General features: G+C 38.3%; 1 protein-coding gene and 1 long non-coding RNA gene across 7 annotated transcripts in view; one reads left to right on the top strand and one right to left on the bottom strand.

Moving 5' to 3' along the window:
• Window positions 1–23,765, top strand: part of DYNC1I1 (dynein cytoplasmic 1 intermediate chain 1) — a 314,653-nt gene that overhangs the window by 125,003 nt on the left and 165,885 nt on the right. The gene's annotated exons all lie outside the window — the stretch shown is intronic.
• On the bottom strand, window positions 11,257–12,499 carry LOC119470669. The gene is made up of 2 exons (XR_005199605.1): window positions 12,394–12,499; window positions 11,257–11,467 (listed from the first exon to the last, which is right to left on the bottom strand). It is a non-coding gene; the product is annotated as an uncharacterized LOC119470669 (long non-coding RNA).

Consider the following 23,765-nt stretch of genomic DNA (forward strand, 5'->3'; position numbering starts at 1 on the left):
AAAAAAAAAAAAAAAAGATAGACCTACAAACAAAGAAGCAGAGAGGAGACTTAATGTTTGAAATGTTTCAACCTGTGGGAAAACCAAGTGCCTTGTGAATATTCCGCAAAGAACAGAAACGATATAATATCATTTTATTACCATCACAATTCATAGTTTATTAAATGCTTCCATTTTCCATGCCTTGCTAAGTGCTTTGGATCCCTTATTAAAATGTATCCTTATGACAACTCTCTGGGGCAAGTTCAATCATTCCTCTTTGATAGGTAAAAAAACTAAGGTTTACAGAGGTTGTAGTGCTCTGTGAGGGTACAACCAATAATTATTAGAAGCAGAATTTGAATCTCTATTTGTTTGACTACAAAGAATAAGAATGTGCATCATGGTAGGTGTACTTAGTTGAATGCTAGAAAGTAGTGAATGCTGCTGTGGGAGAACTTGGCTTAGAGCAGAAAGTGACTCCCAAAGAGAGCCTCGAGACAGGTGGGTGGAGAAGAGCAGCAGTGTCCTGAGAATGCGTTGACAGCTTGGCAACACTTTATGGCCAGATCAAAAGATTCCTAAGCCAGGCGTGGTGGTGCACGCCTGTAGTCCCAGCTAGTTGGGAGGCTAAGGTGGAAGAATCGCTTGAACCCAGGAGGCAGAGGTTGCTATGAGTTGAGATCGGGACACTGCGCTCCTCTAGCCTGGGTGACAGAGTGAGACTACATCTAAAAAAGAAAAGATTTCTAGTCCAGTTTTGTCTTATTTTTCTGGAGGCATAGATACTAGATAGCTGGTAAAGTGGGCTGGTTAGACCTTTATTTTAGGGTGTATGGAGAGGTTTAGACTGCCCTAAATCTGGCAACTGTGTTATGGCACGAGGTCATCAGCATCACAGAATTTAAATGACATTACTTCCAGAGTACTGTTAAAAAGGACCTGGACCGTAGACAGACCCCAGGTTCTTGATCCTGTTTCCTCTTTCTCACATCATCTGTGGAAGATAGAGGCAGCTGACTTTCAGAGAAACTGCTTGGATAGACTGCAGGACAGAAGGAGAATACACTCTAGTAAGCCTTAAGTGATGTGCTTTGCCTACCTAATTCTGTGAAAGAGAAGTGACAGATACTCAGCATTGAGAAATTGATCAGATTATTTATAACAAAATGGGAAGAGACTGGAGACTAGGAGATGAAGAGACACATTTTCAGTCAATGACAGATGCAAGACATCATAGAACAATCTTTTAGGATTTGCATATTGATTAGTACTGGGGACATTTTACATATATATGTAAAATACATATGTAAATATACATATGTGTGTATGTCTATATATACACACATATACACACAAATACACATACACATATACACACAAATATATATACAGACATCCCAATAGCACGCTTTTTGAAAATAGCAGAAGGGAATGTGATCTTGAATTCTTGGAGAACCTTTTCCTTGAAATCCAAAATCCCTGAAAATAATTTTCATCAGTTAAAGTGTATGTTCTAAAAACTTTTAGCTCCTTTGGACTATCTGACTCCCAATTGAATCTTTCCTCTCTGACTCATTGCCATGTTATTTCCATATTGGTTTTCCTAACATTATTTTTGTTAGGAAATAACAAAATGTTCAGAGTGTCAGGATGTTGAAGTCGCCTGTGCAAAAAGTCAAAATACCTTATCATTGAAATCAATACTTTTCACAAGCTAGTTTCAGGCTACATTTCAGGTTTATTTCTACAGTTTCCCTGTATAAGTTCTCTAGTTCAAGCAAATGGGTCAATTTATTGTTTCTGACCCTTGCTTAAAGTGTTATTTTCACCTGTAATGCCTCCAGTATTTTCTTTACCTGTTGGAATGCCAGTTGGAAGCCAGATTGATGGCCTGCAATTATAAACTGTAGCAGGCAACAGACAAAGTGCAGTTTGGCTTGGAAAGTAATTGAGGTCATAAATAGCAGTAGTTTCAGAGTGGATGAACTAAAGAGGTTCACGTGTTACATGTGCAGAAACACTAAGGCAAGCCTTGGTCCACTGGGTCAGAGAGATTGGAATAGAATCAGTCAGTACCCTGGATAGCTCCCAGGAATACAAAACTGAGTGCTGACAAGGTTCTATACTTTGAGTTGTACATCTACTCAACTGCAGACTCATATTATCTGCACCCTTTTTTCTTAAAAAGGCCACTGTCATTTTCCCCTAAGCTTAGCAACTATAGATGCCGAGACTTATGCTAATATTGCCTTTCTTCTTTCCTGACCTATGCCTCACACTCACGTGGGGTCCCTGATTATGCCAAAGAATTTATCTTCCATTTTATTGCATGAGAGGTTCTCTAGGGATTTTGTCTTTCTTGGAGCAGAGATAGAGACTGGACTTCTGCTAACACTCCATTGAGTCTTGGCTTTTTTTTTTTTTCATATATGGCATTTCATTATTCTGTCAACACTGTGAGCAGGTTAAAATTTTGCCCATTTTTCAAGATTAAGCCCCACCCACCTTTGCTTTGATCTTTCCACTAACAAATCCAATGTAAAAGTAGCTCTCTCTAATCTTAACTAGAACACTTTGTAGTGTTTATAGTCATTAATTTCAGTATTAATGATATTTTATCTCTCTGTGTTATCAGCTTTCCAATTGGTTTGGATGCTTTTTGGGGGCATGCTTCTTAGCAACAGGGCTTCCCAATGGTAAGGACCCACTGAAGATGCACTGCAGATTATTGCATGAACTATATTTTTTCTGGGAAAGACAGAACAGTTTTCTGATAGACATAGTAGCCCTTTTAAATTGTGTGTAAAATATATTTCTTGAAGTTGCTATTATTTCTGGAAGCCTTCTCCTTGTTGTGGTGTAATGAATATAGCATGGACTGTTGTGAGCCAGAGAGACCTGAGTTTGCATTCTTATTTCACCACTTATAACTGTGACTTTGGGCAAGTTACTTCATCCCCTTGAGTCATGGTTTCTGCATCTGTAAGTGTGAAAACAGAATTTACTGTATATGGTATTTTAAAGATTAAATACCATGTACAGTATATTGAGATATTGTATGTAAAGGGTCTTGATCACGTGACACAGAATGAGAGGCTTGATTCATATTGATACCTTTTACTTTTTAAACATCTGTGGCTCTTGTTTTTTAATCAAACTTTTCTGAGGGTCTTAAAAACACCACCTTTACCTGTTTTCCACCCATGTGCTCACTGAGTCCTTGATCTTGGTGAAGGACTTATCTTTCACTCCCATTTATTCCTAGAATTAGGCTTTTTCTTTGATACAAGGTTGAGACTTAGTTGCTATATTCATCATTCAAGAAAACGGACCTTTAAGCTTTCTGCTGTATTTATTGGGGTGGGAGAATTTTTGTGGAAATCAGGGTGAAGTACATTTGCTCTTGTTTTTTTTATTTATAGAAAGCCCCATTATCAAGCAGCCTGAAAGAGTGCAGTCTATGAGGCTCCAAGAAAAGTAAATGCTTGTGACAAACAGAGTCCTCAGGACACACAGTGGGCAGCCCAGTCTTCATTGCTTGCAAGTGGCTGATCCTCAGATACTGCAAGAGAAAAGTCTTAGAATAAATCTGAATATTTATGAAAGAAAACCAAAGCATTTTAGCTGGGCTTCCATCTCTTTAAACAATACCAGTCACAGAAATGTGGTTTCATAGTCATTTAAAATACAGTTTACAGAGGAATTAAGCTAAACCACTTAAGCTCTCCAAGCAGCTGTGCTTTCTCAGCTTCCTTACCGAGATTTGCTTGCAGAACATCCGCTTTGAAATCAGCAGCTCAGTCAAAGACAGAGTTGTTGATCTCTGAGCTACTTGCTTTTTCTTGTCCCACACTTCTCAGGTAATACAAAACAGTGGAAAAATATTGGGATATGAGCACATATCCTTGCCCCATGTTTTCATGTTTGAAGCAGCCTTACTCTCATGAGTTTCAGTGAGTACCTGAAAATGAGTTAAGGTCACACAGTGCATGCTTTCGTAAGCCATCATATAATTGCCAGAATGACCCTGTACATTTCGGGGGAAACGTTAGGGCTTCTGTCTTCCAGGAGAATAACCTGGCACTCAAAGCTGTGCACAGTATGCCTAACCTCCTCTCACTTGCACAAGGGAGCCCTTGGCCTCAGCCAGTTTAGTTTCTGCATTCTTCTCTAAGGTCAAATCACATTCCTGTCCCTGCGTTCTTGCTCTTCCCTACTCTTCCAGTGACATTCCCTCTACTGTTTAGCCCCAATGCCACCCATTCCGCTACTGAAAGCCCAAGACTCATCTCCGCAAATAGTTCCTACAGCCTCTTCAGTGCAGGTTCCCGTCCTCATTCGCTGCCTTACAGCACGACTGTATCGGTTCGCGTGGTCCTTGTTTTCAAGCAGACCATAGGGCAATCTACTTGAGAGAAAGTGTGTCTCAATCAACTTTTTTTTTTTTTTTTGGTCTCAGAAAATGTTTCATATATATGAACTCAGTGAATAATGTTTTAACAGGTTATCAGATGGAAAAGTAGAAAAGCATTGTCAAATTGAGCTCAATTTTTTGAAAAAAAAATGAATAGTAAGAAATAAATGGAATGAAAACAATACTTGGAAATTATGTAAGTGAATTCAACTAAACGTGACAGATGGAAATTGAAATTGTTAAGTTATATTTACTTTTTATAACATATTTTAATGAATAAAAAATAGTGTTTAGGTGTTGGAAAATTTAGTTACGCAGTCTATGGGTATCTTATTTAAGGAACAAAATCACAAAATGCTCTTTTTAATGTTAAACAACCATGCGAGAAGATGGAGACTACCCATGGAAGGAAACTGCTCTTAATAGAGTTTAACAAAAATGTATATATCATATACGTATTTTCATAAAACAATTTTAAAAATTTATAGAACTGTATCATGGAGCTCTCTAGCTTAGCAAATCAGCTGTTTTCCCACATTTCATTCTACAAGCAAGCATTTGGCACCTGAATAGCGATCTATAGATTTAACATCTATTGTGCTATACCCATAAATATCAAAGATTGAAGAAACACTGGTAGGCACTAATGATGAGACCATTAAAAGAGTTTTGAGGAAAATAATGTAGGCTTTCATATCAGAAAACAATGATGTTTCTCATGATGTTCCTTCAAAAGGGAGTAATACACCAAATGGTTAAATATTGCTGGTTGAACAACTCTTCAACTCTCTGATTTCCTGAGCAATTTTCTAATCTGTAGGATTTAGCATTCAGTCATCTGGCCTCTCTGAGTGAGGCAAAGGGTGGGGGCTCATCCATAGCCAGATGCAGGAGAGCCACCTTGATTGCTCACAAGCAACCCAAGAATCTAGGACTCCCCATAATTGTGCCCAGTGGTTGGTTTAGAAAGAGTCTGTGGGCTTAGATACATGGAGAGCAGAGCGCTCGGCAGGGCATCCCCAGAGGAGCAGCACTGGAAACTTGGCATCGTTGCATTATCATATCCAGAGTTGTAGTAAAACGTACCTTGTTATATATGATCTTGACCTCTAAAAAAGCAAAAGACTCCTTTTAAGACAAAACATAAACTGCATTACAAGACAGGGAGTAGGGTTAATGGGAGGACTATGGGACGGCAGTGGGGGGAAATTAAAGAGTTGGGCATAACTCTCCCAGACAGTGTCTGAAGAAAAAAGACTGGGTTTGTTCCTGGAACAGACAAAAAAGGGAGGATGTGAAGACTGATGAAATACCAAAGAGACATTTGGGATAAAGACAATTCTAAATGAAAGGGAAAGAATAGCAGGACAAAAGTTCATGCGGAGGAGGAGAAGGGCTCAGTAATGAGACAGCAAAAAGAAAAAGGAAACCCGCTGAAAACTCTGCAGAAACTTAGAAACTTGGAGGGCGAGGGCGGGGTTAGGGGGTGGAAAATACAACTTGGATATTTTTAGAGCTGTAGCAGCAATGAGGATGTTTCCTAACCACATCTTTGGCTGTGAGAACCTTGTTGTTGCAAATTACATGTAAAACAAAGACATGTGCAGATTCCATTTTTTATCTGTTCATTTTATAAACCTGTGTTTATTGGTCATCGTTTATGTGACTACATTGTGCTAGAGCTGGGGTTGCAGAGGGTATGGCTTGGGCATGCCCACACTCTCTGCTGTCCTGGAATGTGAAGGAATTGGATCCTGGACCATGAAAGAAAAGAGGAAGGAGGAAGAGAAGAACCTGGAAGAACGAAGGAGGGTGATAATATAAATTTATTAATATTATAAAATATAAGTAAATTACATCACCCCCTTGCTTAAAACCCTTCCGTGGTTTCTGGTTGCTTTTTTTTTTTTTTTAAAGAAAATTTGTATTATTTTAATTATTTTTATGTACCGAAAACTCAGCAGTATACATTCAACCCAGTTTGGTGTGCCAAGTTCTTTAGCCTTTGCCTTTTTGAGCTTGGGAATGTGAGCCACAGACTTGGGACCCAGGATCTGGTTGCTCTTGAAATCAATCCAAACTCCTTTCTAGGTGCTTTGAGACCTGCATTACTTGGTCTGAGCCTTGTTCTCCCTCTGTTTCATCTCTCTTTCTCTCTTGGGGTTGTGCTTGATTCAAGTGCACTTTGGAGGTAGACGCCACGTCAGGAGATGGGTTGCAGGGCTGGCCCCACTGTTAGGCCTCTGCAAGAAACTCCCTGCCTCTTTTTCCTGTGTCATCCCCACCGTGTCACCCAGGTAAGGATGAAGGCTTTGCTCTTGCTTTGTTTGACCTATCAGAATTGGAGGACTCAGAATTCTTCTTTCTCCTTTCATTTCCACGCCATATTGAGTCCATCCTAAGACCTGTGAATTCTTTCTTCATATGTCTTGGTTCCCATCCCTTTCGTGTCACTCCCAGAGCTAAAACCTTAGCTATTATTACATCACACCTGAAATAATACAGCTTCCTAAATGCTGCCCCATCTGTTCCTCCTCACACCCAGATTAACTGGCATTCAGGACTTCTGTGTCCAGGAGCCAGAGGTTTTGTATTTTCTTTTATATTATCTGACAGTCCTAGCCCTTCATCCATGCATGTATAATCCATGTAAAGTGGACACTTATCCCTGGAAGTGGTAAGCCTTGAACTGGGCTCTGAGGCATGGATCAAGATTCAGAGAGGCTGAAGGGTAGGATAAGGCCTCATGGACATTAGCGAGGGTTTTGAGGCAGATGTGCTGGGTCCAGTATAGCAGAGTAGAGAATTCCCATAAAAGAGTAATAGGTAACCAGCTTGCATTGGGCTTTGGATGCCTTGTCAAGGCATTAGAAGAATCGGAATCAGTATAAGAATCATGGACATTTATAGGTTACAGACTGGGTTCAAGTCCTATTGCTGTCACTAATTAGCTACTTTAACTTTGAAATTACCCAGATTTCTCACCTATTAAAGAGAGACAATAGCACCCTCTCACAGGGTTGTTTTGAAAATGAAATCAGATCATACATACAGGTAGCTCACAGCTGTTCATGACTAGCATGTAATAGAGGTTGGCCATCATGATATTGGCCATCATCACCTTTATAATCATGACCTTTGTCATGATCATTATTTTTTGGATAGTGGTGAAGATTAAAGTTTTGGAATCTTTTAAAAACAAGAGGTAAGAGGGATAATATGGTAAAAGCTATGCTTTGAAGGGGTGGCTTTTTTAGGAGGTTAGCTTGGAAGATATCTGAAGAGGCATTCTCACTCAAGCGTGGGGATAGCTGGGCTAGTCTGCCAACAGCTATGATGATGTTTCCAGACATAGTATAAAAAATAGGCCAACAAGGCTTGATAATCCCACAGTTGTCAAAAATTAAAACAGAGAAGGAGTCTTGAAGCCAAAGAAACTTCACAGTTTTGGGGGTTCAGACGTGTGGGTGACCAAAGCGAATTGATCTGAAGCCAGGAGGTAAGCCATGATGGCGAGGAGAAGTCCAGAGGAGGAGGGCATTCAGAGTCTGAGAATGAGGCAGATTAGTGGAGTGGGACTAGTGGAGAGACTCCACAGAGGTGACACTGAGGTAGTGCTGGTATGTACTTCTCTGCTTCAGTTAAGGGTCAAAAAAGGCCGACCAGAGGTGAGAAGAAGGAAAGCAAGGAGGGAAGGAATGATACCAAACACTCCTCCTCAGAAAAGGCTGATTGGAAATGGGCCCATGAAGGACACAGAGGCCCAAGGTTATATTTAGGAAATAGTTGAACCACTAGGAAACAGGAAACAACATACTCTAAGGCAGTGATTCTCAAATTTGAGCTTGCGTCCGAATCACCTGGGGGCGTGTTCAAACCAGATTGCAGGGCCTCATCTTTTGACCTTCTGGTTCAGCAGGTCTGAAGTCAGGTCTGTGAGCTGCATGTGTGGTGAGTTCCCAGGTCGGCACCTGCTGCTGCTGGTCTAAGGATCTCATCTTGAGAACCACTACTTTAAAGTGGAGCTTTCCTACCAATAAAATAAATTAGAAAATATATATATAGCTAGTGTTTTGTCACTGCAACTAGGCGTAACTAGTTACAGATTATCTGTAAGAAGACTTCAGTGATTATACAGGATGCCCTCATCTGCAGGATGAATACCCAAGCATCCAAATTTGTGAACATGTAATCCAAACTGTTTAAGGCTGCTTGTTCAACACTCACTCACTTGAACTTTTTTTTTTTTTTTTTTTTTTTTTTGAGACGGAGTCTTGCCATCAGCCCAGGCTGGAGTGCAGTGGCGCAATCTCAGCTCACTGCAACCTCCACCTCCCGGGTTCAAGAGATCCTCCTGCCTCAGCCTCCCAAGTAATTGGGATTACAGGCATGTGCCACCATGCCCAGCTAATTTTCATATTATTAGTAGAGAGGGGGTTTCAACATGTTGACCAGGCTGGTCTCAAACTCCTGACCTCAGGTGATCTGCTTGCTTTGGCCTCCCTAAGTGCTGGGATTACAGGCATGAGCCACCACGCCCGGCCCACTTGAACATCTTGATGCTAAGAAAGGAGAGGAAAGGCAGTTCTGGAGTGAAGGAATTTCTCTGGCTTGTTCTGTTCTCCGTGGCTGAAGGACGTTTGCCTTTGATGACATTTAATCCCTCCTGCTTAGGGTGTGCAGTGCATGTGGCTCAGGTTGAAGAGCTGGTCTTTTCCACTCCTTCATTTTCAAGGACATAGAGTGAATAATTAATAGTGAGAAATCCTGTTCTGATCATGTGCAGGTTTTTCTGCCAGAAGAATGTCCACTGAGGTACAAGGAACTGTCCTAGCCATACATGCAGGCTTGTCCCTCTTTGACGAACATGTCGGCAGCTTTGGAGGCAGGAAGGAGGAGATTCAGTCTGTGTATGCATTGTCTAGAGTCTCATTAGCACCAGCCCTGGTCAAGGACTAACAACCCACAGCCTTTGTCCTTCCTCTGCCTTTGTCTGAATCAGCTTCTAAACAGTGGGAGGACCGCCACAAAGGCAGGAGATTGGTGGGCTACAGACCAAGTTGGACTTCCTGTATCTTAGTATTGTGGCAGTGGATTGGTTTCACGCATCCTTGAAAATAGTTACTCCCCCATGCCCCCAAAATGAGAACCAACTTTTGCAAGTTGGCTCAGAAAAAGAAAAAAAGCTAGTTAAATCCCTTTGATTAATGCTCTACCACTATTGGCAAAAATAGTCTGATAATATTTTTAGGTAGACCTTTTCCCTTGGTTTGTTTGCTTAAGGTGAGCTAGTGTCTCTTTCATTACTTGCACCTCTATTTAGGAGCCAGAGCCTGGTTGATGGTTCTATCCTGGTTGGAAAAAACAGATGTTAATATATTTGCATCTTCAGGTTCATATATGATATTATTTTTTAGTTCTCTTGAAATTAAAGTGAGCCTTACTTCATAAACTGATCCTTGCCAAGTAAAGTCGTCCTGTTGTAAAAATGGACAGAGCTCTGGGTGGGTGGGGGCATGGTGCCACACATATGAAAGAGGGCTGGACATGGTAATATGGTTTGGCTGTGTCCCCACCCAAATCTCATCCTGAATTGTAGCTCCCATAATCCCCATGTGTCATGGGAGGGACCCCATGGGAGGTAATTGAATCATGGGGCAGTTTTTCCCATGCTGTTCTCGTGATAGTGAGTAAGTCTCACAAGAACTGATGGTTTCATAAAGGGCAGTTCCCATGCACACACTCTTTTGCCTGCCTCCATGTGAGACGTGCCTTTGCTCCTCCTTTGCCTTCTGCCATGATAGTGAGGCCTCCCAGCCATGTGGAACTTTGAGTCCATTAAACCTCTTTTCTTTGTAAATTACCCAGTGTCAGGTACATCTTTATTAACAGCATAAGAAAGGACTAATACACATGGGTAACACATAGAATTAAAGAAATGGCATCCTTGCCAGTCTTTTGGATTATGAGTCTGATTTTTCAGTCTCTATTCACTACTAATGTTATAGGTTTATTAGTTCAGTTGTCTAGAGTTGTGCTTCCTAATCTTTTTTTGCATTAATATCAGAGCATTTGCATGAAACACTGGGATAAATGAAGGAGGTAGACCCATCCTCATCCCAGGGCTGAGGGCATCAGTTGCTCACAACACACTTGTGACCCGTTAGTGGCATACCAGGTGGCTCTAATTTTGGGCAGAATTGTGCATTTGATCTGTTTGCAAGCCTTTTAGCTTTGACCTGTTTCATGACTAGAGCTATACATTCGCCCACGAAGGCACTGGGTTGGTAGGTTTATTGGAAGTACCATGCAAGAAGGCCTGAATGGGGCACCAGACCTACTACTCCTGGAAAAACAATTCAAAGCACATTTCATCTATAACAGCATGAATCATATTAATATTTTCATTTTCTTTCCTCACTAGGAAGCTGTGAGCCACTTACAGCAGCTGAATAGAATGGGGCTGCTTTCTTGTCCATGGCTCTATTATTTTCCCTTATTAGACATTCCTGATTTTTTACTATTTCCTTTTGTATTATGGTTATTTTTATAAGCCACTTGAAATCCTTTCTGTGGGTTGTGGATTATGGAAGAGAGCAAATAATTTAAAAAGAAAACTCGAAATACACTTCTTTACCCATTTTGCATCTGTCATGTCTTTTTTTTTTTTTTAATGCAGACATAATATTTTCACCCTTTAATAAAATTGGTAACTGAATACGGTATTAGTCATAACATGAAATAATGTTCCTTTTTAAATGTGATGATCATCTTGTTTTATTTCCCCATCTGCAAGATGAGAATAATAATTATCCCTTTGAAAATATCATATGGTCAAATTAGTTAATGTTGGACAAGCATTTCAAAATGAAGCTACCTAATAATTTATTAGTGGCTTCACTGGTGTGCAATTTGAGAATGAAGTCTGCATTTGAGGATTGGCATTTGCATTAATTCATGTTTTCCCTTAAGTTCATTACAGAGGTCTAGTTTGTATTCTCTCTGCTGGGTAGCACATGTCTCGTGGCCATTCCCTCCAGAAGTCTTGTTTGAGTAATCAGAAGTCATGTCCTGAAAGGGAAAGTGAGCAAATGAAATTGCTCAGGTACTTCTCTTAAATGGAATCACTTGTTTGCTTTTTAATTAAGATGAGACTTTTGATTAAAGCAGAAATCTTATGGCATTGTATTTCTACTCTATGCCCCTTGAGATCCATTGCTCGACCCTGAAATGAATGATTTCAGTTATATCTTAAATGACAGTGAATGAACTCTATTTCACGTGCCAGCATTTTCTTCATGTTACTTAGATAATTAATCTCTTCCTAATTCAGAAAGCATGACATTTTTATATAGTCATAAAGACAGCCAAGGTGGACAAACACATAATAACAAACTATAGTAATAGTTATAATTCATTGAGCACTTTTGTTCCAGAAGCTTTGTGCATATTATCTCTAATACAAACCTGAAAAGTATTTACAGATCAGGAGCCTGAGATCAGAAAGGTTTGACTAACACAAAGTCACATAGCTAAAGAGATGGGATGCTGGGATTTGAACTTACATCTATCTCTAGAGCTTTGATTTTTCTATTTAATTTGTATTTTATGAAAATCATTAAAGCATATTTTTCTTTTATTTCTATACACTTCAGGGAAAGCTATTTTTTGAAACAATTTATTGAGTACTAAGAGGAGTTATGTCCTGATGGACTGGGGTTAGATTAAATGATCCTCCTGTTCAGTTGGAGCTTTAAAATTATATAAATCTATATGTGTGAGAAATTCTCGCTATATTCAATGTTTTTTTTTTTTTCAGTGCTACTCTCTACAGAACTCTGTGGCAAACTGCAGTCAAATAAAACTCATAAATTCACAGAATGCAATTCCTCCTTGTCAATGAAATGAAATCAGAAAATTTCACTTTTCACTCAAATAGGCTATAAATTTATATGATACAAATTCCCATATTAACAAAGTCAAAACATTTTACTTACCTGCTTTTCAGTTAGGTTAGGATATTTCTTCTGTTTAAGTTGGGATGTGTCAATAAATAGTGTTTCCCATTGCAGCTCACAGGCAGAGAAACTGAAACCGTGCTTGGTAGTCTTCTCATTCGTATCTTTTCAACAGCAAAAAAGTCATCTCTCGAACCTGAAAAGAGATCGACTTGCCTTAAAGTAAATACCAAGTTATCAATACTCTGAGAATCTGTCTACTTTTGAAGCTGTGAGATTTGATTTTTCTCTGAGAGCATATACCCATCCCTATACCATTGTGTCTGAACTGCTTAACAGAGAACATCTAGAAGTCATACTGGTGCCCATATTTAAAATATTTATTTAAAAGAAACTAGTCACAGATGGAAATATTTCTAACTAAAAATTATCTTTCTCAAGTATAAAAACGTTTCTCAAAATGAGATGTTTCCCATATAAAGTCAGTTCATTGTGGGCTTAGGGAACTTTATCTTCCATTGCCAATGAAAGCCTTTGATTGGCGAGCTTTTCTTCGCCTTAAATTTGAAACTGGAGTATGTAAGCAGAGTGTGGATCTAAGTGGAAAAACTGGCCTAAATTATGTGAGTTTCAGAATTATCACTCCATATTTATTTGAACAGTTTCCTCTAAAGGGGAAATTTTTGTTTAATATTTGAATACGTTTATTTATAAAAAACGATAATCAGTAGACATTTGTATCCTATTAGATTTAAGTTGTTCTCCATTTTCTCTTTGTGTTTTCCATATCAGGGCTAAGTTTTTATATATCTTATGACAGAGTATTTACATTACCATTGAGAAATAGCAACGATTTCACATATGGCCTGTAATATGTGACCATTGATCGTTTTCTTGACATATGCAGCCTTCCCTATGTCTCTTAAACCCAGCTTCTCCACCTTGTCCTGTCTTGGGTTCTGCACACTGCAGAAAAATGGCCAGTAGAGGGTGCTGCTGGCTTACTTTTTAGAAAACTCCCTGCCTGATTTCAGCACTTTTAAAAACATGGAAATTATCTTAATTCAGTCAAAGCAATCAGAATGAGAAAACTGTCTTAAATTCTTCAAAGTTGTTTCTTTGTGTCTTTTGCTATTTTGTTTCCCCAAAGGCATCAATAAAGCAAGGCAATTAGTGTTTCTTCCCTCTTCCGTGGAGCCCTTAGCTGACCCATCGTAAGGATGAGTATGGTAGTTTAGGACAACCGGGTGTGATTATCTAATTTTTCCATCAGCTTGAGGTTCTTATGTGAAAGTTCTATTCATGGAGAGCCAAAAGAAGGGGAAAATAAAAGCCTGTTTACACTTTTACTTTCCAGCTGGCCTTGCCAGTTATCCCCTGACCTGGTTCAATGACGAGAAAATATCTGTACGACCTTGGCCTCTGGATTGTGGACTGGGGAGGGGGTGTCTGTGGCTTCAGTAGTGAGAAGCGGGTGGGAGGGGCATGATTTTATAGACTCAAAAGCCTTCTCTCCTTTCAGGCAGGCAGTGCTGAGAGGTGATCTGAGGAAGACCTTTTATATCCCTTCCAGCACCTCCGTTCTTTGAGATGAACTATTGACAGTCCCTCAATATTTATAAAATATTATAAACTGCTATGTAAATACAGTGTCAAGTCAAAGTTTCTAGCCAAAGCTCTCCCTAATACCCTTCCAAAGAAAATGCTATGCCTAAGCACCTCCTCCTAAGACCACTTATATAGGTATATTTACAGAACCCCACCCCTAACCCCTTCAGTCATTCAAGAATAGTACAAGTTGCTGAAGACGTTGTGGTGAAATAGAAAGTATCAAAAATACCATGGGGCATTGCATTTGCTAGTAATGTTTGTGGTGGCGTCAGTGTGTGCCAACAGCATCGTGATAAAGTTCTCGGTGGATCTGAACTTCGCTTCATGTGGTTTTTCTTCACCTTGGGGGCACTGGGCACTCGCCGTCCTTCATAGCTGGTAGGTGCCACTTTTGGCCGGCCCCGTAGCTGGCTGCAGTCAGCTGTCCTTCCACAGTATGAAAAATGTCTTCCATTAGCTAATGGCTGTGTTCTCCATGAAACATTCTGCCCCTTGGCCTGGGGCTGCAGGAGAGCATCAATCAAGTCTCTTAGATGAGGCCTCAGAGGACCAAGGGAAATTTGTATAATCCTGAACTGTAAACATGGGGACCAGTGGTTGAGGTTTTTGGATTTGAACAACATTTAAAAATGTCTATTTGAGTATCTAAAGTAAACCTTTATTTTAAAGAGAAGCTGAGGCTTGCTGGGTGGCCTTTAGGAGGTCAGCTGACCTTTCTGCCTCTGTTTCTCTGTCTTCAAATTGGTGGAGGGAGTAAAAAAAACCTTACTCTTCTGTTGCACAGGAGAATCCATTTAACCTTGATTGATTAAATTATATGAGGAATTAGGCTTTCTTTACGCCACTTCACACCATGTGGGCCACATTATAATTTCCTTGCCCCTCGGTCTAAGTGTCCACTAGTGATCACTGCTACCTGTTATGGTATTTTGTTGTTGTTGGTGTTCCTGTGGGTCTGTAGTTTTCTTTTCTGTCATTTCCTTTCTCTTCTTCTCCTCCCCACTTGCTAACCAAAGAAGAAGAGCTAAGGTGCTCCCACCCTTTCTGATGGCAGCAAAACAGCTTCTTGTTCATGAGGGAAATGGAAGCATAGATATAAAAAGGAGAGAAGTGGTGGGGGTTGTGCATGTGCGCACATGTGCATGTGTGGGTGTGCATGTGTGTGTCATTTAGCAGTTGCCTTTTTTTGTTATGGTTTGTTGCTGTTGGCACCTGTAAAAGCAGTCAGGCTGAAGAAATTCCTTTGGAAAAAGAAAGAGCTAACTTGCTAGAGGTGAATGGAAGGTTGCTAAGGCCTTGAAGGGAAAATTTATAGAGAGCTGACTTTTCTCTATTTTCCTCTGCATTGCTTATTTGAAATTCTTTATTGTTAGGACACATTTTTGTTTACCATGCCCCCATTATTTTCCCATAAACAATATCATAAATATTTTCATTTGGAGAACAGCCTCGATTTCCCAAAATTCATGACTTTTCCATTTTAATAGACAGTGTATCAGAACATAAATCTTGCGAGATATTCTTAAAAGAGTACTGCTCAGAAGTTTCAGGAACTGTGTTTTACTTTAGCCTTTGAAGACAAGATGGGCGGGACACTGAAGAAGTTGCTTTTGTACAGAGTAGACAACTCAAATATTATGGAGTGACAGTCTAATGACAACATGCTGATTGTTTTCTCAGTAATAAAATCAGAGTTTTGCCATGTATTTTTTTATATTTATATAAGGCTAGGAACTCTTGCAAATTAGCAATTAATTCTACTGAAATATCTGAGTAATGTTTTCCATAAGTTATACTATCCTCCTCTCAAAAAAAAAAAACAAAAAATCTAGACATAATATTTTATTACTGAGCCTATGTTACAGATTTACAGGTTTTTCCAAAGGCTAGGAAATAACTTATTTCTGGGTTGGCTAGTTAAAAATATGCCATGCTAATTTTATCTCTAAATACCGTGTGATTTCTATTCTATTTTCATAAATATAAATTAATTTCACAAACATAGAGTTAATCAGGTTTGATGTTTAGTTTCATGTTTCTACATAATTTAAAAATCAGCTTCTTTTCATGGCCACTTGTAGGTAAATATGAAAAAACAAAAGAGAAAAAGTGATGACATCATGTGAGAAAATCTGCAGCTGTTGATAGTTTTAATTAAGAGGTCTAGCTGGACTGGACTCTGGGCAAACATTTTATTGCCCACTAACTAACATGTCCTCTCTGTGTGAGCCATCACATACCAAATTAAAAAATCTGTTTTTGACATTTAAAACAGCTCAAAATCAACATGAAAATTGGCATGCTCTTCTCATAGATAATTTGGGGGAAATATGCAGTGAGAACAGGAAAGGTGTATTAACTTCTTAAAAAGTAATCTTTAGGAGCAAACTGAAAGAGTTTTCAGCGGTCAAAGCTGGAACTACTTGAGCAGTGAAATGAATAGCGTATTATTGGATTATTCTCAAAAGTAGAAAATACATACTAGGGAGTCCATAATAAAGTAAAAATAAATGATGCAATGAATAATGGAAGAGAATAGACAAATCTCCCATACAAAAGGAGCTCAGATAATTTATGTAGATTTTGTATCTTCAAGGAGGTGGAGCATAGCTCCCTATACCTGAAGTGTGGGGTTCTGCATAGCAACTCCTTTCCAAGAAGCACAATATGGGAAGTGGTGGAAACAGTAATTTTATGGTCAAGGAACTGGACAGATACTGCTACAGCCAGGCAATCACGGTCAACATCAACAGCGATGAATCATTAGTAGCATGTGCCTTTAGAATGAGATGATGAGGGCCAGGCACAGTGGCTCACACCTGTAATTCCAGCACTTTGGGAGGCCAAGGTCTGCCAAGGGCAGATCATGAGGTCAGGAGTTCAAGACCAGCCTGGCCAATATGGTGAAACCCAATCTCTACTAAAAATACAAAAATCAGCCAGGCGCAGTGGCAGTTGCTTGTAATCCCAGCTATTCAGGAGGCTGAGGCAGGAGAATCGCTTGAACCTGGGAGGCGAAGGTTGCAGTGAGCCAAAATGGTGCCACTGCACTCTAGCATGGGCTACAGAGTGAGACTCCATCTCAAAAAACAACAAAAAAAAGATGATGAGAATGGCACTTCACTTCTGTAGTCTTCCTCCTTCACACCCCCAAGCCCGGTCTAATCATGAGAAAAACATCATGCAAATTTCACTACCAGAATATTATAGAACATACTTGACCTGTTTTCCTAAAAGCTCAAGGTTATCAACAACAAAGAATGTCTAGTGGCACCTAAGGAAACATGATGAATAAATGTAATGCGGCACCCTGGATGAGATACTGGAGCAGAATAAGGTAATTAGGTAAAAGTTAAGAATTATAAGTAAAGAATGGACTCTAGAGAGTGTCCATATTGGTTGAGACAAATGACACAGTAACATATGATGTGAGCAACGTGGAAATTTGTCGAGGGATCCGTAAGGAGACTGTACTGTCTTCGCAAGTTTTCTTTAAACTACTGTAAAATTAAAAGTTCATTTAAAAATAATTCTTATCATATATTCTTACATCTCAGTGTCATTATTTTCCTAATTTTGGGTTGATTTTTAAGAGGTGGCTTTAAATTAGACAAAAGAAAACAGGTTCTCCAAGGTTTGCTATCATATGCATTTATTACTGTCATAGATGCCATTTGCAGAGCTCTGAATACCATGGTTTCCTTTGCTTATAAATAGACTTACAATTCTACCTTATAGAAAGAGTTTATTAAGGATGCAAGGTATGAGAAAGTTCATTCCCCATTTTTAGAACTGCCATGACTATCCTTAGAGGAGGATTCTCTGAGTAATTTAGTAGTAAGTGGTCCCTTTAGCATTCAGTCAAGAATCGTGTAATTTTCAGTTGATGGTTTAGAAATAATTAATTTCTCTCCCCCTTTCTGTGCACAGTTGCTATTACTATGATAGCTTTGTTCATAAAACCAAGTTTATTATAGCCTGTCAAAACAACATTGTATTTTCTTGCATTAATAAATCCAATACTTCTAAAAGAAAGTAAAATATATTTCCTTTGAAGTGAAGAAATGATTTTTCCATCTAAAAACTGGAACTGTTCATAAGATGTGTAAAATTTACCCTGTATATTTATAAACCTATCAAGATTGGGGGGGGCTTTGTTATTTCATGACTATAAAATGTTATTATGACTATGAAAGTTTAAAAATATTACAGATCCTTAAATGTGCCATACATCTAGAGGAAAAGGAGACACTTTCTGGGAGAGTGCTTGTGTGAGCCCCAAGCCCCACTTTCAATCCATTATTTCCTTTGTATGTATTTCAGACCAAGTCTAGCTCTTTGCACAGTTTCCATCTTAGTGTTCAACTACAGTCTGGGACAAACTTTTCTGCCTACAGGAAGAAACACATGGTCTGGGCTTCATCTTCAAAACTCCTTGTGTGATCTTGGGGTCTTTGAGGAGCCAGTGGGTTCTTCAATTGTTCTCTCATCTGCAAACACCCTGGTCATCTTCCAAAATGAAATCCTGGGAGTCAAATGTGCACCACATTTATAAGCGTGTTGACTGACCAGTGACTCATGAGACTATCACACAACAATTGATGATGAATATATCATTTTCCTCTTTAAAATGACTCCTGTCGCAATATGGTTGTGAGCAGTGGGTTCCCAGAGTTTCCTTTTAACCCAGTAAATCCTTGCTGTCTTACCTCTGAAGAAGTAGTTTAGTCATTTTGAAAGAACTGAGTGAGCAAGTGCTTTGTGCAATTACTAAGTATTGTATCTAGCCTTGAAACAAAATAATGTCCTGGTAGATTTTATTTCATCTTTAAACACACAAGAATTTAAATTGTTAACTAGAAGACACTTGAGTTTTCCCATGTTTAATCATTAAAAAGGCAAAACTTAATTTCATCAAGTGCAATCAAAGAAGTTTTCATAGTAGCAATTAAAAATATGAAACTGGAATTTCAATGACATAAAATTAAACAGCTGCTGTGTTATATTTTTAATCTTCATTCAAATCAAATGGCAAATCACATTTTTTTTCAGGATTTTTTTTCTTTTCTTTTTTAATATCGATGGGCGGAAAGGTGGTCTCAGTAATTCAAGAACCTTCTTAAACATGCTTCAGTATATTTGGAAACATATTTCAAATGTTACTCTAGAGTGAGTAACCTTTGTATTTCTGTAGGACACAGAAGGCAAAACTCTTTGGAGAAGGACTGATTGGTTAGCTTGCTTTGGCACGAGGGAACTTCCAACTATATTGAGCTGTTTAACTAAGGAAACCAAAACCTATTTTGCTCGGTTTGCCTTTTTTTCTGTACTTCATGTGTGGCATTTACCATAAGAGAAAGTAAAAACCACACATGAAGTTTGGGTCCTTCTTATTCCTTCCTATTTCCATGCTGGGAGAAAAGGGCTATTTTTGTGATACCCAGACTTCCCTACACTTTTATGTGTAAGGAGCTGGGACATATGTTGCTGATATATAATTAGAAAAGTTGTATCTTTTTCACCCCATGCACAAACAGGTTCCCTCTGGTTTTCCTTGTTGACTTTTAGGTTTCGGGGCTAAGGAAAAGCAGCAGCCCCGTCAAGCCAGGACTCTAAGTTTTGAAAAAACTGCTTTAATACTTTTAAAAGGTGGAACTATTTAATAATTTGTCATTTCAAAGCCTTCCAGGTCTTCTCAGTTTACCTACATTTTTTTTTCGGAAAATGGAAATTGAGTTCTTTGGTCTTGAGCACTCTTAGTTCTAAAGACTTATTTTAGCTCATTAGTTCCATCAAACTTCGCTCCTTATCCTATCCTCAGCGTGGATTTTTCTAAAGTCATATATTTTGACCTCAGAGTTTTAATTTCTTCAGGGACTTTTTATTTTCATATCTTTTTTCTTGTTGTACGAGGTATTGTTCAGAGGCTTAGCTGTTCTCACACCAGCCAGAACTATACATAAAGTGACTTATGTGGTTAATCAGTCTTTGGGTAAAGACTTCAGCTCACCATTTTCTTTAAGTATAATTTACTGGATAATAAGGGAATTGCCATGGCTCATAGAATTTATCTGACCAGGATAAGGTCGGACAAGAACCCTGACTTACTCAGTGGGAAAATCCAATGACCATTAAGATGTAATCAAGCAATCTGAAAGTGTCACTGATAGTATTTTTTTAAAAAAACAGGAGACCCCCTACATTGACCTTGTAAATAGTCTAAGTGCCCAAAGGAAGTAAAATGTTGGAAGAAAGCCAGTGACAAAGAACTTATATTTCGCTTATTTTGCCATCGATGCCTTACAAGGTTTCTTGTGAAGCTTAATGAGACAGTGTAAACCATGCTTTGTAAATAGTACAGTGCTATCCACATGTAAAATATTATTATTACTAAATTATAGGTTGTGTTACATGGAGGAATACTGTACTCGAATAATCATTTTTGTGGGATAACAAAATTTTATAGCTTATTTGCAGTAATTCTCTACACAGTTAAAACAATGCTATGTTATGATTGGGAAGCAATTTAAACTCTCCCATAATATTTGTTCAACATCCTTTTCATTGCTTTAATCAAGATACACACATTCAAAAATTATATAACTTCATTGTACAAACGGCATTTGAGTGAAGGGGAAGGTTATAATCAAGTATTATCTACCAATACATTTTTTAAAATTCAGGTCCTGCATAACAATTACTTACTGGAACTTAATTGGCATGATGGCTATCAGTAAGTGACACCAAGGCATGGGAACAATTTTGTACATTCTTCATATTGGGCACCTCTTTATAGCCATATTATTTGCCAAGGAAAAACAAGAGAGGGTCATTGCTTTGTACTTTGGGGCTGTTATTGAGAACAGTTTTCCCCATTGGGTGTGATGTCATCGAGCTATTGGAAAGCATACATGGGCATTGAATGGATGATTTACAGATCATCTTCTCAAGTTTCTTTGCATTGGTGCATTCATGAAATGAACATAGTGATTCTGAGATACAGTCTTCTGTGTTTTGTGTCTCAAATTGTCCTTCTATTGCTTTAGTAGCCCTGATTACCATTTTAATTTCTAAATGTGTGTTCCTTCCAATATAGTAGCCACTTAGACATAAGGTGCTCCTGTGCATTTGAAATGTGGCTAGTCCAACTTGAAATGTACTGTAAGTACTAAATACACACTGGATTTTGAAGATAGTGTGTAAAGAATGGAAAATATCTCAATAAATTTTATGTTGGTTATATAATATGTTGTATTGTTATTATAGTGTATTATTAAGATTCCTTTCATCTTTTCTTTTTGCTTTTTAAATGTGGCTACTAGAAAATTTTAAATTACGTATGTGGCTTTTGTTATATTTCCATCGGACAGCAGTGAGCTAGATAGGATGTAGCATTTTTCTGCTTCTGATGAGAATGGAAAATGTGGAAACACATTAGGTTGCTCATTAGAACAATTTTGAGTGTTCCTTAAATTTCATCTAGTTTTGCTGGAAGGCTAAGAATTAAATCAGGTTCTGTTTATCCCTAAACAAGATGTGGAAAGCTAGTATAGCACAGTGGTTCAACTTGGAATCTGCTGAGGGGGAGTATCTGTCCGATGCTGGTTTGTCACAGAAATACCATAAACTGCGTGGGCAGGAATGGAGGTTACCTCTTTGACCTATCCTAGTCCAAAGTGGCACTCTCCTAAAGTCACTCAGGTGGCTCTTAGTTGGCCTTAGCCAAAGCTTGTATAGTTGCACAGACTCACCAAAGGACAACCCTCTGATCTCACAAGGAGAGTGCAATACAGCATGTACTTTGGCAACTGAAAACCTCAAACCTAATCTTCGGTGACTTAAGGTTTCTGTTGGTATTCACAGAAATACCTTTTGCTTGTCAAAATATGAGTTGCAGTATTTGCTTTAGTATCTGCTTACCATCCCATCCCCTCTCTCTAAACTCGTTCATTACCATTAGGATATTCTGGGTGGCTGGGATGGTTCACGTAAGTGGGGACAAGACTTGCCAATATGTTATCAATGTCTTGAGCTTAAAAGTACATGTTTGGATGTTCACCAGAGTGAAAATTTGTGTCTAATCACCCCCTTTCCACCTCCCTTTTGATGAAAATCATCAAAATGTGAGATGAAAGGATCTAATGGGTTGTCTGAATGTTTTTCCCAGCCCCGTTGGAAATGATTGAGGCATTGGCTCTTCAACATTTCCTCTGAGAAAGCAATTCCAAAGGTTGGTGTCAACTTACAGCTTAGTAATGGACTAATACACATTATCCTGTATGCAACTCTAAATTATAGCCTGCCAGCTGCGATTCTGGAAGTTTGGAATAGTTTCCTTCCCAAGATTTTAAACAGAAATGGCTTTGAATGTTGCGGGCATGAGTCTGTCTAACCCTTCTAAAGGTGGCATAAACGCTGTAACATTTCTATTGATTTTTAACATTCAGCTCTCTAGAAAATAGAAAATAGACAAAATTTGACAGGCACTTACAAAATGATCTGATCCTTCATAGATGTAGATGCAGAGTAAGAGCTTTGTTCACAAGTGACATTTGTGCTTAAACTTGGAACAAACCTTTCTTGTTTCTCTTATGCCAGTTTTATTATGTGGAGTTGAATTACATTTTACTGGATTGAAAATAATGCTTTAAATGTTATTTTGTCTTCTTTAGTTTTTCTTTTTATCATTAAATATCTGTAGCCTCAAACTCATAAAAGGAGAGTATAAACTTCTAATAAAGTTCCTTAATATTTACCCTGATGCATAAATCAAAGAAATCCAAATTTAAACCAATACTCCTATTGCATATATTTAATTGTTAAATATAGTGACCACAGTTGGCGAGACTGTGCATTAAGCAGCTCCAGAAGAGAGTGCTACAGGAGTTAAAAATCATCTTCATCTTGCTGAAAGTCAGCTTAGTTTTACTGATCATCACAAGATTTCAAGCAATGTACATACTGAGCAATTCAATTTCTGGGAACTATTCCTGCAGGAAGTAATTAAGGATGAGAGAAAAGATTTAACTAGGCTATAAGAATGCTCATTGCAGTATTCTTTATAGTATCACAAAATAAAAAATCTAGAAATACTATTACTGGTAGACTAGCTATATAAATTAAGATGCATTTACACAGTGAAATGCTCTTTAGTCATTTTAAATGACAGCTTATAATTAAATTTAAAAAGTTACAAAGAAATACATTACAAAAATGTATGTGAATCTGATTTGATACTGAAAAAATGATATCTATTTATGCACATGCATAGAAAAGACTGAAATGGTTACCAAAAAATGATTAATGGTGGTTATCTCTGAATGTTAGAATTACAAGGGTTTTGTTTTTTTATTTTTAGATTTGTTTATTTTTTCCCTTTGAGAAGGGACAGTAACTTTGGCTTCAGGGACAATTTTCTGAAACTATTTTCGAGGACATTCAAATCTTCCTCATCTCTCTTTATGTGGTTAGATGAATAAAAGGTACATAAACTTATAGTAAGGATAAGACACAAGTGAAGGATATAAAGGAACCACACTGTGATTCAGACCACCTCTTCTAGCTGTCTATTAATTGTCTTAATAGGTACGCCGTTGACCTTGTTCTTTTATAATCATGATGATCCACCTGCCCTCTCCTGAGACTCTTTTTCAATAGACAGCACTTGCCATCCTCCCACATCATATTGCACTTAATTTAATCTTTAGCAAATAGATATGGACTGTGTTGTTCAGATTACTTTTTTTCATGTGTTAAGGTGCTTTGGAATTGTAATCCAAATTTTGAACAAATTATATGCT

This window comes from Cebus imitator, unplaced genomic scaffold (assembly GCF_001604975.1).
Source record: "Cebus imitator isolate Cc_AM_T3 unplaced genomic scaffold, Cebus_imitator-1.0 Scaffold37, whole genome shotgun sequence".
Taxonomy (NCBI): Eukaryota; Metazoa; Chordata; class Mammalia; order Primates; family Cebidae; genus Cebus; species Cebus imitator.